Raw genomic sequence first — 18,982 nt, 5'->3', positions numbered from 1 at the left:
GTCAGTTTGTACCTTATGAATCTGTGAAATAAGATTTTGTATTTCTTTAGATTTGCACAACTATGTTTCCCTCATATCTCACTTGTTCCAGGTCTAATTTGCTAATGTCTTCTCTTGATCTCTTGTGTCTTTCAGTTGTATGTGACTCCATATATCTACTTCACAGCGCGTCTCCATGTTCCTTGCTTCATCTATCAAACCATTATAGTATTTCCCTCGTTGTACTACCTACCATTTTGGTCGATATTTTAGTTTGTAAGTACTTTATCTTTTACTGTATAGTTCATATCAAGTAGACTCGATGATGGCTCTCCCAAGCGGAGGTCCACAGGTAACGTTTTCAGTTCCAAGGCCGCTGTGTGGGAAGACCAGATCCAGGTTTAGACGCGATCTTCCCACCTTAAACTCTGGTAATGTTCCCTCCACCTCCGACACTTACATCCTTTTTGTCAACCTTTCCTCACTCAGTCTTTCTATATGTCCAAACCATTTCAGCACACCCTCTTCTGCTCTCAACCACACCTCTCCCTTACCATTTTAATACTCACTCGATCAAACCACCTCACACGACAGACAGTCTTCAAACATTTCATTTACAATACTTTCACCCTCTTCCGCACATCCTCATCCACAGCCCATGCCTTGCATCCATACGACTTTGTTGGGACCACCATAACTTCACACACACCAATGTTCGCCCTCCCAGATAATGATCTTTCTTTCCACACATTCCTCACTGCAATAGGAACCTTCTTCTTCATGGTTCCATTTGATACCATGTCCACTTCTAGGTGTCTAAAAAACTTCACTTCCTCCAAATACCAAGAGAAACAGATGGGTTAGTATATTGAATTTATGGATCTGGAGGAAACATATGATAGGGTTGTTAGGGATGCTTTGTGGAAGGTCTTAAGAATATACCGTGTGGGAGGTAAGCTGCTGGAAGCAGTGATAAGTTTTTATCAAGGGTGTGAGGCTTGTGTACGAGTAGGAAAACAGGAGAATGATTGGTTCCATGTGAAGGTTGGTCTGCGGCAGAGGTATGTACTGTCGCCGTGGCTGTTCATTGTGTTTATGGATGGGGTGGTGAGGTAAGTAAATGCGAGTCTTGGGGCGAGTATGCAGTCTATGAGGGATGAGAGGGCCTGGAAAGGGAGTCAGTTGTTGTGTGCCGATAATACAGCATTGGTGGCAGATACGAATGAGAAACTGCAGAAGTTGGTGGTCGAGTTTGGCTGTGTGTGAAAAGAAGTGGTCGAGAGTAAATGTGAATAAAAGCAAGATTATTAGGCCTAACAGGGTTAAGGGACAGGTTACTTGGGATGTAAGTTTGAATGGAGAAAGAGTGGATGAAGTGAAACGTTTTAGATACCTAGGAGTGGACTTGGCAACGAATGGAACCATGGAAGCTGAAGAGAGTCATAGTGTGAATAAGAAGGCGAAGGTTATTGGAAGAAAGTGTGGAAAGAAAGTTATCTGGGATGACAAAAATGGGTATGTTTGAAGTTATGAATACGAGGCTGTGCAGAAAAGGGTGGATACGTTAGAAATGAAATGTGCAAGTTGGTTCGAACGAGTTAGTAATAAAAGGGTTGGAGTGAGGTGTGGTAATAAAAAGTGTGGTTGAAAGAGCAGAAGAGGTTGTGTTGAAATTGTATGGAAATATGAAGAGAATGATTTTGAAAGCGGGGGGCCAGAAATCCTCCCCTCCTTGTATTAACTTTCTAAAATGGGAAACAGAAGAGGAGTCACGCGGGGAGTGCTCATCCTCCTCGAAGGCTCAGAGTGGGGTGCCTAAATGTGTGTGGATGTAACCAAGATGTGAAAAAAGGAGAGATAGGTAGTATGTTTGAGGAAAGGAACCTGGATGTTTTGGCTCTGAGTGAAACGAAGCCCAAGGGCAAAGGGGAAGAGTGGTTTGGGAATGTCTGGGGAGTAAAGTCAGGGGTTAGTGAGAGGACAAGAGCAAGGGAAGGAGCAGCAATACTCCTGAAACAGGAGTTGTGGGAGTATGTGATAGAGTGTAAGAAAGTAAATTCTCGATTAATATGGGTAAAACTGAAAGTTGATGGAGAGAGGTGGGTGATTATTGGTGCATATGCACCTGGGCATGAGAAGAAAGATCAAGAGAGGCAAGTGTTTTGGGAGCAGCTGAATGAGTGTGTTAGTGGTTTTGATGCACGAGACCGGGTCATAGTGATGGGTGATTTGAATGCAAAGGTGAGTAATGTGGCAGTTGAGGGAATAATTGGTATACATGGGGTGTTCAGTGTTGTAAATGGAAATGGTGAAGAGCTTGTAGATTTATGTGCTGAAAAAGGACTGATGATTGGGAATACCTGGTTTAAAAAGCGAGATATACATAAGTATACTTATGTAAGTAGGAGAGATGGCCAGAGAGCGTTATTGGATTACGTGTTAATTGACAGGCGTGCGAAAGAGAGACTTTTGGATGTTAATGTGCTGAGAGGTGCAACTGGAGGGATGTCTGATCATTATCTTGTGGAGGCTAAGGTGAAGATTTGTATGGGTTTTCAGAAAAGAAGAGTGAATGTTGGGGTGAAGAGGGTGGTGAGAGTAAGTGAGCTTGAGAAGGAGACCTGTGTGAGGAAGTACCAGGAGAGACTGAGTACAGAATGGAAAAAGGTGAGAACAATGAAAGTAAGGGGAGTGGGGGAGGAATGGGATGTATTTAGGGAATCAGTGATGGATTGCGCAAAAGATGCTTGTGGCATGAGAAGAGTGGGAGGTGGGTTGATTAGAAAGGGTAGTGAGTGGTGGGATGAAGAAGTAAGAGTATTAGTGAAAGAGAAGAGAGAGGCATTTGGACGATTTTTGCAGGGAAAAAATGCAATTGAGTGGGAGATGTATAAAAGAAAGAGACAGGAGGTCAAGAGAAAGGTGCAAGAGGTGAAAAAAAGGGCAAATGAGAGTTGGGGTGAGAGAGTATCATTAAATTTTAGGGAGAATAAAAAGATGTTCTGGAAGGAGGTAAATAAAGTGCGTAAGACAAGGGAGCAAATGGGAACTTCGGTGAAGGGCGCAAGTGGGGAGGTGATAACAAGTAGTGGTGATGTGAGAAGGAGATGGAGTGAGTATTTTGAAGGTTTGTTGAATGTGTTTGATGATAGAGTGGCAGATATAGGGTGTTTTGGTCGAGGTGGTGTGCAAAGTGAGAGGGTTAGGGAAAATGATTTGGTAAACAGAGAAGAGGTAGTGAAAGCTTTGCGGAAGATGAAAGCCGGCAAGGCAGCAGGTTTGGATGGTATTGCAGTGGAATTTATTAAAAAAGGGGGTGACTGTATTGTTGACTGGTTGGTAAGGTTATTTAATGTATGTATGACTCATGGTGAGGTGCCTGAGGATTGGCGGAATGCGTGCACAGTGCCATTGTACAAAGGCAAAGGGGATAAGAGTGAGTGCTCAAATTACAGAGGTATAAGTTTGTTGAGTATTCCTGGTAAATTATATGGGAGGGTATTGATTGAGAGGGTGAAGGCATGTACAGAGCATCGATTGGGGAAGAGCAGTGTGGTTTCAGAAGTGGTAGAGGATGTGTGGATCAGGTGTTTGCTTTGAAGAATGTATGTGAGAAATACTTAGAAAAGCAAATGGATTTGTATGTAGCATTTATGGATCTGGAGAAGGCATATGATAGAGTTGATAGAGATGCTCTGTGGAAGGTATTAAGAATATATGGTGTGGGAGGCAAGTTGTTAGAAGCAGTGAAAAGTTTTTATCGAGGATGTAAGGCATGTGTACGTGTAGGAAGAGAGGAAAGTGATTGGTTCTCAGTGAATGTAGGTTTGCGGCAGGGGTGTGTGATGTCTCCATGGTTGTTTAATTTGTTTATGGATGGGGTTGTTAGGGAGGTAAATGCAAGAGTTTTGGAAAGATGGGCAAGTATGAAGTCTGTTGGGGATGAGAGAGCTTGGGAAGTGAGTCAGTTGTTGTTCGCTGATGATACAGCGCTGGTGGCTGATTCATGTGAGAAACTGCAGAAGCTGGTGACTGAGTTTGGAAAAGTGTGTGGAAGAAGAAAGTTAAGAGTAAATGTGAATAAGAGCAAGGTTATTAGGTACAGTAGGGTTGAGGGTCAAGTCAATTGGGAGGCGAGTTTGAATGGAGAAAAACTGGAGGAAGTGAAGTGTTTTAGATATCTGGGAGTGGATCTGGCAGCGGATGGAACCATGGAAGCGGAAGTGGATCATAGGGTGGGGGAGGGGGCGAAAATCCTGGGGGCCTTGAAGAATGTGTGGAAGTCGAGAACATTATCTCGGAAAGCAAAAATGGGTATGTTTGAAGGAATAGTGGTTCCAACAATGTTGTATGGTTGCGAGGCGTGGGCTATGGATAGAGTTGTGCGGAGGAGGATGGATGTGCTGGAAATGAGATGTTTGAGGACAATGTGTGGTGTGAGGTGGTTTGATCGAGTGAGTAACGTAAGGGTAAGAGAGATGTGTGGAAATAAAAAGAGCGTGGTTGAGAGAGCAGAAGAGGGTGTTTTGAAGTGGTTTGGGCACATGGAGAGGATGAGTGAGGAAAGATTGACCAAGAGGATATATGTGTCGGAGGTGGAGGGAACAAGGAGAAGAGGGAGACCAAATTGGAGGTGGAAAGATGGAGTGAAAAAGATTTTGTGTGATCGGGGCCTGAACATGCAGGAGGGTGAAAGGAGGGCAAAGAATAGAGTGAATTGGAGCGATGTGGTATACCGGGGTTGACGTGCTGTCAGTGGATTGAAGCAGGGCATGTGAAGCGTCTGGGGTAAACCATGGAAAGCTGTGTAGGTATGTATATTTGTGTGTGTGGACGTATGTATATACATGTGTATGGGGGGGGGCTGGGCCATTTCTTTCGTCTGTTTCCTTGCGCTAACTCGCAAACGCGGGAGACAGCGACAAAGTATAATAATAATAATAATAATAATATATATATACACAAGAGAAATTGAATTTTTTGCAAAACAAGCTTGTGCAACGCGTCCTCATAAACAATAACAATTGACCAGTGAAGGCTTGTAGCCTCATGTGTCTGATTATTATGCGATGTAATCTCTTGATGATGCACTAGACACTTGGAATGGATGATAACGATTTACTGTGGGAGTTGTGGATTCGATCCCGTTTCCTATCGCGTGGCAGCCGAGAACGCAATCCACTACGGAACGAGACTACAAAAGCCTTTTATCTCGAGACTTGCAAGTGGTTCACGAGATCCCTCGTCACATCACCTGACCTGAGAGGCTAGGGAAAGTCACACTAGCACGAGTCGTGCATACCATTTGATGCCATTAAACATATCCAACACAACGATCAGATTTATATACCTTTAATATTAGTGAAAGTCTTTATAGACTAGGTAATTTGTCGTGGGAAAAATTTGTAAGCAGTTCTCTTTCTTTTCCAAATAATAAAAATCATATGATAAGCATGATGCCAAACCCAGACACACCAACCCGAACACTACCATCCGGTAACGCTTGTTGACCAATCGAGTCTTCGCTACGTTTCTGCTTTGTATATCAGCTGAGTGTTCTGTCTTTTATCTTATTCTTGCATGTCCCATGACTATGTGATCATTACACAAGTGTACTTGGGAACTTAACGCGTTTCATTTTCCTAGTGGTTGTATATATATATATACAGAAGGCGACTGGAGGGGAGGGGGGGGAGCGGGGGGCTGCAAATCCTCCCCTCTCGGTTTTTTTTTTTCATTTTCCAAATTAGGGAACAGAGAATGGGGCCAGGTGAGGATATTCCCTCGAGGGTCCAGTCCTCTGTTCTTGACGCTACCTCGCTAACGCGGGAAATGGCGAAGAGTATGAAAGATTTATATATATATATATATATATATATATATATATATATATATATATATATATATTTTTTTTTTTTTTTTTTCATACGATTCGCCATTTCCCGCATTTGCGAGGTAGCGTTAAGAACAGAGGACTGGGCCTTAGAGGGAAAATCCTCACTTGGCCCCTTTCTCTGTTCCTTCTTTTGGAAAATTAAAAAAAAAAAACGAGAGGGGAGGATTTCCAGCCACCCGCTCCCTCCCCTTTTAGTCGCCTTCTACGACACGCAGGGAATACGTGGGAAGTATTCTTTCTCCCTATATATATATATATATATATATATATATATATATATATATATATATATATATATATATATAAAAGAGAGAGATTTGTGGTAATAAAAAGAGTGTGGTTGAGAGTGCAGAGGTTTGGTCACATGGAGAGAATGAGTGAGGAAAGATTGACGAAGAGGATATACGTGTCAGAGTTTGAGGAAACGAGAAGTGGGAGACCAAATTAGAGGTGGAAGGATGGAGTGAAAAAAATTTTTAAGCGATCGTCACCTGAACATACATGAGTGAAAGGCGTGCAAGGAATAGAGTGAATTGGAACAATGTGGTATACCGGGATCGACATGTCAATGGATTGAACCAGGGCACTTGAAGCGTCTGGGGTAAACCATGGAAAGTTTTGTGGGGTCTGGATGTGGAAAGGGAGGTGTGGTTTCGGTGTATTACACATGACAGCTAGAGACTGAGTGTTAACGAATGTTGCCTTTGTTTTCTTTTCCTAGCAGTACCTCACGCGCGCGCGGGGAGAGGAGGGGGGGGCGCGATTTTATGTGTGGCAGGGTGGCGACGGGATGAGAGGGCTTGGGAAGCGAGTCAGTTGTTCGCTGATGATACAGCACTGGTGGCCGATTCGGCAGAGAAACTGCAGAAGTTGGCGACTGAGTTTGGTAAACTGTGCGAGAGGAGAAAGCCGAGAGTAAATGTAAATAAGAGCGAGGTAATTAGGTTCAGTAGGGTTGAGAGACAAGTTAATTGGAAGGTACTTGAGGAAGTGAAGTGTTTTAGATATCTGGGAGTGGTTTTAGTAGCAGATGGAACCAGGAAGCGGGTCACAGGGTGGGGGAGGTGGCGAAGGTTCTGGGAGCGTTGAAGAATGTGTGAAAGGGGAGAACGTTATCTCGTAGAGCAAAAATTGGCATGTTTGAAGGAATAGTGGTTCCAACAATGTTATACGGTTGCGAGGCATGGGCTATAGATAGGGTTGTGCAGAGGAGGGTGGATGTGTTGGAAATGAAATGTTTGAGGACAATATATGGTGTGAGGTGGTTTGATCGAGTAAGTAATGAGAGTATAAGAGAGATGTGTGGTAAAAAAAAGAGTGTGGTTGAGAGAGCAGAAGAGGGTGTTTTGAAATGGGTTGGTCACATGGAGAGAATGAGCGAAGAAAGATTGACAAAGAGGATATACGTGTCAAAGGTGGAGGGAACGAGAAGTGGGAGACCAAACTGGAGGTGGAAGGATGGAGTGAAAAAAAATTTTGGGCGATCGGGGCCTGAACATGCAGGAGGGTGAAAGGCGTGCAAGGAACAGAGTGAATTGGAACGATGTGGTATACCAGGGTCGACTTACTGTCAATGGAATGAACCAGGGCATATGAAGCGTCTGGGGTAAAGCAAGGAAAGTTTTGTGGGGCTTGAATGTGGAAAGGGAGCTGTGGTTTCGGTGCATCATACATGACAGCTAGAGACTGAGTGTGAACAAATGTGGCTTTTGTTGTCTTTTCCTAGCGCTACCTCGCGAATGCGGGGGGAGGGGGGGGGGGTGTCATTTCATGTGTGGCGGGGTGGCGACGGAAATGTATAAAGGCAGCAAGTATGAGTTATGTACATGTGTATATATGTATACGTCTGTGTATGTATATATATATATATATATATATATATATATATATGAAGTCTGTTGGGGATGAGAGAGCTTGGGAAGTGAGTCAGTTGTTGTTCGCTGATGATACAGCGCTGGTGGCTGATTCATGTGAGAAACTGCAGAAGCTGGTGACTGACTTTGGTAAAGTGTGTGGAAGAAGAAAGTTTGCGAGGTAGCGCAAGGAAACAGACGAAAGAAATGGCCCAACCCACCCCCATACACATGTATATACATACGTCCACACACGCAAATATACATACCTACACAGCTTTCCACGGTTTACCCCAGACGCTTCACATGCCCTGATTCAATCCATTCACAGCACGTCAACCCCGGTATACCACATCGATCCAATTCACTCTATTCCTTGCCCTCCTTTCACCCTCCTGCATGTTCAGGCCCCGATCACACAAAATCTTTTTCACTCCATCTTTCTACCTCCAATTTGGTCTCCCACTTCTCCTCGTTCCCTCCACCTCCGACACATATATCCTCTTGGTCAATCTTTCCTCACTCATTCTCTCCATGTGCCCAAACCATTTCAAAACACCCTCTTCTGCTCTCTCAACCACGCTCTTTTTATTTCCACACATCTCTCTTACCCTTACGTTACTTACTCGATCAAACCACCTCACACCACACATTGTCCTCAAACATCTCATTTCTAGCACATCCATCCTCCTGCGCACAACTCTATCCATAGCCCACGCCTCGCAACCATACAACATTGTTGGAACCACTATTCCTTCAAACATACCCATTTTTGCTTTCCGAGATAATGTTCTCGACTTCCACACATTCTTCAAGGCTCCCAGGATTTTCGCCCCCTCCCCCACCCTATGATCCACTTCCGCTTCCATGGTTCCATCCGCTGCCAGATCCACTCCCAGATATCTAAAACACTTTATTTCCTCCAGTTTTGCTCCATTCAAACTTACCTCCCAACTGACTTGACCCTCAACCCTACTGTACCTAATAACCTTGCTCTTATTCACATTTACTCTTAACTTTCTTCTTTCACACACTTTACCAAACTCAGTCACCAGCTTCTGCAGTTTCTCACATGAATCCGCCACCAGCGCTGTATCATCAGCGAACAACAACTGACTCACTTCCCAAGCTCTCTCATCCCCAACAGACTTCATACCTGCCCCTCTTTCCAAAACTCTTGCTTTCACCTCCCTAACAACCCCATCCATAAACAAATTAAACAACCATGGAGACATCACACACCCCTGCGGCAAACCTACATTCACTGAGAACCAATCACTTTCTTCCGACACGTACACATGCCTTACATCCTCGATAAAAACTTTTCACTGCTTCTAACAACTTTCCTCCCACACCATATATTCTTAATACCTTCCACAGAGTATCTCTATCAACTTTATCATATGCCTTCTCCAGATCCATAAATGCTACATACAAATCCATTTGCTTTTCTAAGTATTTCTCACATACATTCTTTAAAGCAAACACCTGATCCACACATCCTCTACCACTTCTGAAACCACACTGCTCTTCCCAAATCCGATGCTCTGTACATGCCTTCACCCTCTCAATCAATACCCTCCCATATAATTTACCAGGAATACTCAACAAACTTATACCTCTGTAATTTGAGCACTCACTCTTATCCCCTTTGCCTTTGTACAATGGCACTATGCACGCATTCCGCCAATCCTCAGGCACCTCACCATGAGTCATACATACATTAAATAACCTTACCAACCAGTCAACAATACAGTCACCCCCTTTTTTAATAAATTCCACTGCAATACCATCCAAACCTGCTGCCTTGCCGGCTTTCATCTTCCGCATAGCTTTTACTACCTCTTCTCTGTTTACCAAATCATTTTCCCTAACCCTCTCACTTTGCACACCACCTCGACCAAAACACCCTATATCTGCCACTCTATCATCAAACACATTCAACAAACCTTCAAAATACTCACTCCATCTCCTCCTCACATCACCACTACTTGTTATCACCTCCCCATTTGCGCCCTTCACTGAAGTTCCCATTTGCTCCCTTGTCTTACGCACTTTATTTACCTCCCTCCAGAACATCTTTTTATTCTCCCTAAAATTTAATGATACTCTCTCACCCCAACTCTCATTTGCCCTCTTTTTCACCTCTTGCACCTTTCTCTTGACCTCCTGTCTCTTTCTTTTATACATCTCCCACTCAATTGCATTTTTTCCCTGCAAAAATCGTCCAAATGCCTCTCTCTTCTCTTTCATTAATAATCTTACTTCTTCATCCCACCACTCACTACCCTTTCTAATCAACCCACCTCCCACGCTTTTCATGCCACAAGCATCTTTTGCGCAATCCATCACTGATTCCCTAAATACATACCATTCCTCCCCCACTCCCCTTACTTCCATTGTTCTCATCTTTTTCCATTCTGTACTCAGTCTCTCCTGGTACTTCCTCACACAAGTCTCCTTCCCAAGCTCACTTACTCTCACCACCCTCTTCACCCCAACATTCACTCTTCTTTTCTGAAAACCCATACAAATCTTCACCTTAGCCTCCACAAGATAATGATCAGACATCCCTCCAGTTGCACCTCTCAGCACATTAACATCCAAAAGTCTCTCTTTCGCACGCCTGTCAATTAACACGTAATCCAATAGCGCTCTCTGGCCATCTCTCCTACTTACATACGTTTTTTTTTTTTTTTTATACTTTGTCGCTGTCTCCCGCGTTAGCGAGGTAGCGCAAGGAAACAGACGAAAGAAATGGCCCAACCCCCCCCCCCCCCCCATACACATGTATATACATACGTCCACACACGCAAATATACATACCTACACAGCTTTCCATGGTTTACCCCAGACGCTTCACATGCCCTGATTCAATCCATTCACAGCACGTCAACCCCGGTATACCACATCGATCCAATTCACTCTATTCCTTGCCCTCCTTTCACCCTCCTGCATGTTCAGGCCCCGATCACACAAAATCTTTTTCACTCCATCTTTCTACCTCCAATTTGGTCTCCCTCTTCTCCTTGCTTCCTCCACCTCCGACACATATATCCTCTTGGTCAATCTTTCCTCACTCATCCTCTCCATGTGCCCAAACCATTTCAAAACACCCTCTTCTGCTCTCTCAACCACGCTCTTTTTATTTCCACACATCTCTCTTACCCTTACGTTACTCACTCGATCAAACCACCTCACACCACACATTGTCCTCAAACATCTCATTTCCAGCACATCCATCCTCCTCCGCACAACTCTATCCATAGCCCACGCCTCGCAACCATACAACATTGTTGGAACCACTATTCCTTCAAACATACCCATTTTTGCTTTCCGAGATAACTTTCTCGACTTCCACACATTCTTCAAGGCCCCCAGAATTTTCGCCCCCTCCCCCACCCTATGATCCACTTCCGCTTCCATGGTTCCATCCGCTGCCAGATCCACTCCCAGATATCTAAAACACTTCACTTCCTCCAGTTTTTCTCCATTCAAACTCACCTCCCAATTGACTTGACCCTCAACCCTACTGTACCTAATAACCTTGCTCTTATTCACATTTACTCTTAACTTTCTTCTTCCACACACTTTACCAAACTCAGTCACCAGCTTCTGCAGTTTCTCACATGAATCAGCCACCAGCGCTGTATCATCAGCGAACAACAACTGACTCACTTCCCAAGCTCTCTCATCCCCAACAGACTTCATACTTGCCCCTCTTTCCAAAACTCTTGCATTCACCTCCCTAACAACCCCATCCATAAACAAATTAAACAACCATGGAGACATCACACACCCCTGCCGCAAACCTACATTCACTGAGAACCAATCACTTTCCTCTCTTCCTACACGTACACATGCCTTACATCCTCGATAAAAACTTTTCACTGCTTCTAACAACTTTCCTCCCACACCATATATTCTTAATACCTTCCACAGAGCATCTCTATCAACTCTATCATATGCCTTCTCCAGATCCATAAATGCTACATACAAATCCATTTGCTTTTCTAAGTATTTCTCACATACATTCTTCAAAGCAAACATCTGATCCACACATCCTCTACCACTTCTGAAACCACACTGCTCTTCCCCAATCTGATGCTCTGTACATGCCTTCACCCTCTCAATCTATACCCTCCCATATAATTTACCAGGAATACTCAAGAAACTTATACCTCTGTAATTTGAGCACTCACTCTTATCCCCTTTGCCTTTGTACAATGGCACTATGCACGCATTCCGCCAATCCTCAGGCACCTCACCATGAGTCATACATACATTAAATAACCTTACCAACCAGTCAACAATACAGTCACCCCCTTTTTTAATAAATTCCACTGCAATACCATCCAAACCTGCTGCCTTGCCGGCTTTCATCTTCCGCAAAGCTTTCACTACCTCTTCTCTGTTTACCAAATCATTTTCCCTAACCCTCTCACTTTGCACACCACCTCGACCAAAACGCCCTATATCTGCCACTCTATCATCCAACACATTCAGCAAACCTTCAAAATACTCACTCCATCTCCTTCTCACATCACCACTACTTGTTATCACCTCCCCATTTGCGCCCTTCACTGAAGTTCCCATTTGCTCCCTTGTCTTACGCACTTTATTTACCTCCTTCCAGAACATCTTTTTATTCTCCCTAAAATTTAATGATACTCTCTCACCCCAACTCTCATTTACCCTTTTTTTCACCTCTTGCACCTTTCTCTTGACCTCCTGTCTCTTTCTTTTATACATCTCTTTTATACATACTTACATACGTATACTTATGTATATCTCGCTTTTTAAACCAGGTATTCTCAATCACCAGTCCTTTTTCAGCACATAAATCTACAAGCTCTTCACCATTTCCATTTACAACACTGAACACCCCATGTATACCAATTATTCCCTCAACTGCCACATTACTCACCTTTGCATTCAAATCACACATCACTATAACCCGGTCTCGTGCATCAAAACCACTAACACACTGATTCAGCTGCTCCCAAAACATTTGCCTCTCATGATCTTTCTTCTCATGCCCAGGTGCATATGCACCAATAATCACCCATCTCTCTCCATCAACTTTCAGTTTTACCCATATTAATATAGAATTTACTTTCTTACATTCTATCACATACTCCCACAACTCCTGTTTCAGAAGTACTGCTACTCCTTCCCTTGCTCTTGTCCTCTCACTAACCCCTGACTTTACTCCCAAGACATTCCCAAACCACTCTTCCCCTTTACCCTTGAGCTTCGTTTCACTCAGAGCCAAAACATCCAGGTTCCTTTCCTCAAACATACTGCCTATCTCTCCTTTTTTCACATCTTGGTTACATCCACACACATTTAGACACCCCAATCTGAGCCTTCGAGGAGGATGAGCCCCGCGTGACTCCTTCTTCTGTTTCCCATTTTAGAAAGTTAAAAAAAATACAAGGAGGGGAGGATTTCTGGCCCCCTGCTCCCGTCCCCTGTAGTCGCCTTCTACTATATATATATAAATATATATATATATATATATTCCAACGAGTCCACGGGGAAAGTGGAACACGATAGGTATATGAAAAAACTACCATATGTTTCTGTTAACAGGCGGATATGAGGTCGCCTGTGACTTGGAGTTACAAAACAATCGCAACAACAATAACGGATTCACAGAAAATTATGAAGAGGGTGACTAACCCTCTGCCTTCCTCGCTGCCTTAGTGTCAACCAGTTGGATGGTGGTGCACTGTCAGTGTCCATCTCTGTTTCGCCTTTCTCTCCAACCTGACACGTCTTGCCACAAGGGAAAAAGTGCCGCTGAACAAACCGAGGTGTATGAGGTAGCGGGCGACGCCTTTCTTAAGATTAGCTTGTCCTCATTGCCTCTGAAATCATCATAGAAGCAGTCGTGAATTATGCAGTCGAACAGCGTAGGTAAGAAACACATTCAGCTGGACAGTCTGGGGAAGTGTTATACACAGCTGGACAGTCTGGGGAAGGTGTTATACACAACTGGGCTGTCAGAAAGTATCATCCATATGGCTGGGCAGTACCTGGAAGTATTATTAAGAGCTAGGCAATCCGGGGAAGTATTATACGCAGCTGCACATTGCGAGGAAGAGCTCGGAGAACCAGAGTTTTTGAAACTCAGTATCATGGATCGAAAATCTGAATTCGATCGTAGATATTATGCTTTGATTACCGGAATGGCAATGGGGAGTCCTTTCACCTTTTTTAAACATCTTTATCAAACCTTTCTTCGAGACTGAAAGACGTCGTGAGGTGTTGCGGCTGTGGTGATGACGCGTCTATTTGGCTACACATTGATTCTCCCAGATTTTGAGTCACCGATTACATTCACGAATGAAATTGAGCAAGACATGTTCCCTGCCGCTCCGAGATTGTGTAATTCGCAGACAATACGTCGACGATTTAGCAGATGTCGAAAAGCCAACAAATGTGTGTTCATAGGTTCATTATCATCCCGTCTGTCACAAGTATTACATGACGACCTCACTCTGGGCCGTCACAAGTATTACGTGGCTTGACCGCACACTGGACTGTTGATTCTTCTTTTATTTGAAGAAGTGTATACGGCGTTCTGGGGCGTGGGGTGTTGTGAGCAGTTAGTGAGGGTGTCCCACACCGCTGTATGACCACTCTCAGTGGTACCAAAAGAAGACGGTGTAGATGTGGAGAAAAACAATTCAGTTCTCTCCTAGTTTAATTGCCAATACAGAGGACTGTACGTACATACCTATCACTGCATTGACGTGCGCGCGCGCGCACACACACACACACACACACACACACACGACGAATCTGATGGGTCGACAAACTCTCTCACACTACCAGGGGAGATCGAGGAGAACACGAACAAAAGATGATGTAGTCCTGCCCGTCGCTTCTAAGCCGAGGAACAGCAGGCTAGTGCCTGGGTTCGAGGCTGGACATACATACATACACGTAACCGATAATGTGTAACACTGCCTTCTCTCAGGACAATATATATATATATATATATATATATATATATATATATATATATATATATATATATATATATATATATATCGGTAGGGATAGCACAGACTTTAATCTCTGATGATGTGACAAATATGTCGATGGACAGACAAATGTATAGACATCACGGGTGTCTGGCTACGTCTGCCACACCGTGGTTGTAATGTCTCATCTCGAGGAGCGTACTCTGAATACTGTAGATTCATTACGGAAATGTTTATCAACTTAACCAAGATTAGTGATAAAATGTATTACACAACTGTCTCCACATACACTTGTCTCGAACTACGAAAATCTGGAGCTGTGGTTCCGGTGCACTGCACACGACAGCTAGATTTGAGCGTATGCGGCCTTACTTCGTTAGTTCCTGGCGCTACGTCGCTAACGCCGGAAATAGAGGACAAGCATAAAAGAAAACGGATCAGCTTCACAAGTGTTCCGTTTTTTGTTTTCGACCAAAACGTGTGAGAGTTCTCACTAACCAGTTCGCCAACACGGCCGTTACGCACGTCTTTCAAACTTTTCGCCAACGTCTCAGGCCGGATTAACAACTGCTGCCACAGGTTTACGAGCTTGACTCGCTCCTGCGATTAAGATTCACCGATTAATTACTGTATAACTTCTTGGAGAAGGTGTTATACGATGCCGATCCCAGGGAATGCTCCAGATAAGACATAGTCCTAGTGATGTCTACACAAGCTCCGCCAAGCTTTCCTGGGCACCTGGAAAACAGTTTACGATACGAAAAGTTCCTGGTGCGAAACTCCTCTATCTGGTTTTAGATGATATAATCAGTCTTACCTCACGCTGCTCGTTTGCGTCGTCCTTGGCTACATGGCGGTTCCGTGTCGTTATTGGCAACACAAGTTTACTTTTGTGATGTTTAGCACCTTGCTCTCCGACTCCTTCAAAATCCTGGCTCACTTAGGCAAGAAAGAAGGCGAGCAAGACTGAGGCGTCAACACCCGCAGCGTTAGTACCTGACGACGGTGCCTCGCTGCCCGATACATAAAGTCCTGTAGAATGCTTACTGTGCCAGACCAAGCATCAGATACTCTATTAATGAAAGAGCAAATCAATTTCTTCTCCAGAATATGTCTACTCTGGCCTGAGCTGCCAACTAAAGGTCTAATAAGATTATTGAGGAAACTGTAAACAGTCATACTCAGTGTACACTGGACGCTGTGGACTTGTCAACATTCTGGCAAGAATATGTAAGAAAGAGAACTATCCAACCGGCAACGTGACCGTGTAACCTGAAACCATTAGGATGGACCAAAACTGTAGGGGCTCTGGATTTCCAGCCGTATGATCGACAACCGCTTGATCGTCTCTGATCGCTTAACAGGTTCACTCCTGTGACCTGAAAATAATTTCTTCCTATCTGTTACCTCACCCCCGACATAGCACAATGATGTGAAACTTCTCAACACACGGAGTAACGACGACACAAGACATCCCGCGGAGCGGCTGCAGGGACCAGACTGTAACAAGTAAAGGGAGTAGAAGGGCATGATACTTGACCTGGTGAGCAGCCGAGATGCGGTGGCACTCGGAGGGAAGACCCTCCGTCTAGCACGGCTAGAATGATGTACCATCAGCTGTATTATGTGGTCAGTACCATAATGCTCGCGGTATATCTTACTGTTCTGGGGTGTTGAGATTAGAGAGAACTCTCTTCCGATACAAGTCTCTGTTGGGGGTCGAGAACAGAAAAATCTCTCGCGATATATGTCTTTCTTTTGGGATCGAGATCAGATAGATCTCTCGCGGTACAAATCTTTCTGTGGGAAGGTCGAGATCAAACATGTCTCTCTGTTGGGGTCTAGTTCAGAGATGTCTCTGCTGGGGGTTGAGGCCTGAGGTAGATCTCTCGTTCTATCATAGCCAGGTTGACATATGCTGAGGAGAAATATGTACATACAGAGGCCATATGGTCTGTGGGGCCCTGACAGGAAATTTGAAATGTTTCAGTGTTTGATTAAGAACAGCGTTGCAGTTGCAAGTCACTAACTCAAAAGGAAATAGGTTTAACTAAGTTCGTGTTATAACGTACAATAATGAAGGAGAAATAACAAACACACACACACCCAAGAGCGTATCCGTCTGGTACACTCGACTATCTAATTGGTCGGTCAGTTAATGGAGATGCTGGTTTTGTGGCCTCGTTTAAGCGGTAGTTAGCAGTTGGGTAATTACTTCCACACCTCATTACAGTGTTCAGGGGCTGGTGGGGTAGCTTGGTTGGAGAGCAGTGCATGACGCAGGTCTTCAGGTAGGTGGGTAATGGGAAGGTTCTGGAGATCTTTTAGCGCTACCGCCCACAGGACGAACATGGGAGGCACAATAAAATTCCCGGGGATACCGGCACACAAGTTCTGGAGCTGGTGTTCTGCATGGGTCTGGCGTGATGACCAGGTCGCGGTACGGAGATGGGACAATGGCACGAGAACGAACTCCCAGATCCCAGCTAGACAATTCGAGAATGCACTCCTTGATCCCAGCCTGACAGCTTGAGAACGCATATCCAGATCCTAGCCAGAAAACTCGAGAACGCACTTCTGGATCCCAGGAAGGCAACTCGAGAACGCACTTTCGGATTACCTAGGGACAACTAGAGAACGCACATCCGGATCCCAGAGAAACAACCAGAGAACACACTTCTGGATCACAGCCACACAATTCGAAAACACATTTTCGGATCCCATGGAGTCATCTCGAGAACTCCCTTCCTGATCCCAGCAAGATACCTCGAGGAACGCACCTCCAGATTCCAGTAGGAAAACTTAAGAATACATCTTCTGTGTTCACTTCAGGCCGAGGACTGTGACGGGGCACGAAAGACGTTCCACACCTGTTTTGTTGCGTGTATGGCTTGACTGTGGGAACCAGGGCCAGTGTTTCTAACACAAACAGTCAGCGGTTCGCAGGCATTGTTTTCAAAGGAGAAAAGCAAGCCATACTGATACCTGGGAGTAAAAAAATGTCCGTATTGGTCAGGTTCAGGGAGGTGGAGGCTGAAGGCTTGTATAAAAGCCGATTCAAAATGAAACCGATAAATCTTGACAGATATATGAGAACCTATTACTATATATCATATCCAGTGAATGCAGATACATGTATGTAATCAGATAGAGGCAATTTAGCAACGAACAGTTTGAGAGTTGGTAATGCTTCATGATGTCCGAACACATCAACACTCCCTCCTCACCTCCGTCCTCACCTTCCTCCCCACTTCCCTCCTCACCACCGTCCTCACTTCCCTCCCCACTTCCCTCCTCACCTCCCTCCTCACCTCCCTCCTCACTTCCCTCCTCACCTCCCTCCTCACTGGCCGCTGCTGCGTCTTGGTACTTATGTTTGGGTCGTTGTTTACCAACTGACATCTTGATACTGACGGCATTTTACAGAAATAGTGGACTGTCATTGGCTACGTTGTACCTGTTATTTTCGTATCGTCACCTAATCACATCTAGTATTTAAAGCATACCAACAATACAGTGGTATGGTATTGCGGTTACAACCTAACCTCAACCCGCCTTCACTCCCTCAAATGTCATCTATACATGACTACTATGTGAACGTTTGACCTACCTGACAGGGAGACACAAGGTGAACTGACGCCTGGATGCATACCACCCGCACGTCGACACCTGCTGGGATTCGTATGACCTGCGAAGCGTCGAAACCCGAACTACACTGGTTGTTACCCACCATTTGTGAACCATACGGTGATCACAACGGCTACTGACTTAGATATGCTGTATCATGCCAAGTATGATTACCTCATCATACGATAAGGAGGTCTTGGTACACTGTGACCGACCATATGATGGGTATGTACCATGAGGCAGTGATCGGCCAGTGACAGAGAAACAGTTGACGTGTTGGCCAGGTTGGCGGCCCGGACTGCTAATGCACGTTCATGCAGCATTACCAACTCCTAGTGTTGGTCGCTACATCACTGACGCTCACTATGTGCTACACGGTGTTGGTCACCATAATACTGTCCAAAATACACCTGGACACATGTTATATGTTTATGATTTATCGTTGTCACAGCATGACTATGTTTTGCAATTTGCCTGTTTCCGTGTAACTGTTCTTATTTCGATATATTTACACATATCACTAAGTTTATAACTCCGCTGCTGCAACGCTACGGATATTGCTTAATTACGAATATCCGGACTACGTGGCATAGTTATTTAGTCTCTGATATTCTATCTATAGTCAAGATTTG

The 18,982-nt window shown here is 44.4% G+C and overlaps 1 long non-coding RNA gene across 1 annotated transcript in view; it reads right to left on the bottom strand.

Moving 5' to 3' along the window:
• LOC139761991 (uncharacterized) overlaps window positions 1-18,570 on the bottom strand; it is a 78,448-nt gene extending 59,878 nt beyond the window's left edge. The window contains exon 1 of the long non-coding RNA XR_011715658.1: window positions 18,334-18,570. This is a non-coding gene — a long non-coding RNA (uncharacterized lncRNA). The remainder of the gene's footprint in view (window positions 1-18,333) is intronic.
• Between the last annotated feature and the right edge of the window lie 412 nt (window positions 18,571-18,982).

This window comes from Panulirus ornatus, chromosome 42 (genome assembly GCF_036320965.1).
Source record: "Panulirus ornatus isolate Po-2019 chromosome 42, ASM3632096v1, whole genome shotgun sequence".
Classification (NCBI taxonomy): Eukaryota; Metazoa; Arthropoda; class Malacostraca; order Decapoda; family Palinuridae; genus Panulirus; species Panulirus ornatus.
The sequence above is the reverse complement of the archived record's forward strand: the minus strand, read 5'-3'. Positions and strand labels throughout refer to the sequence as shown.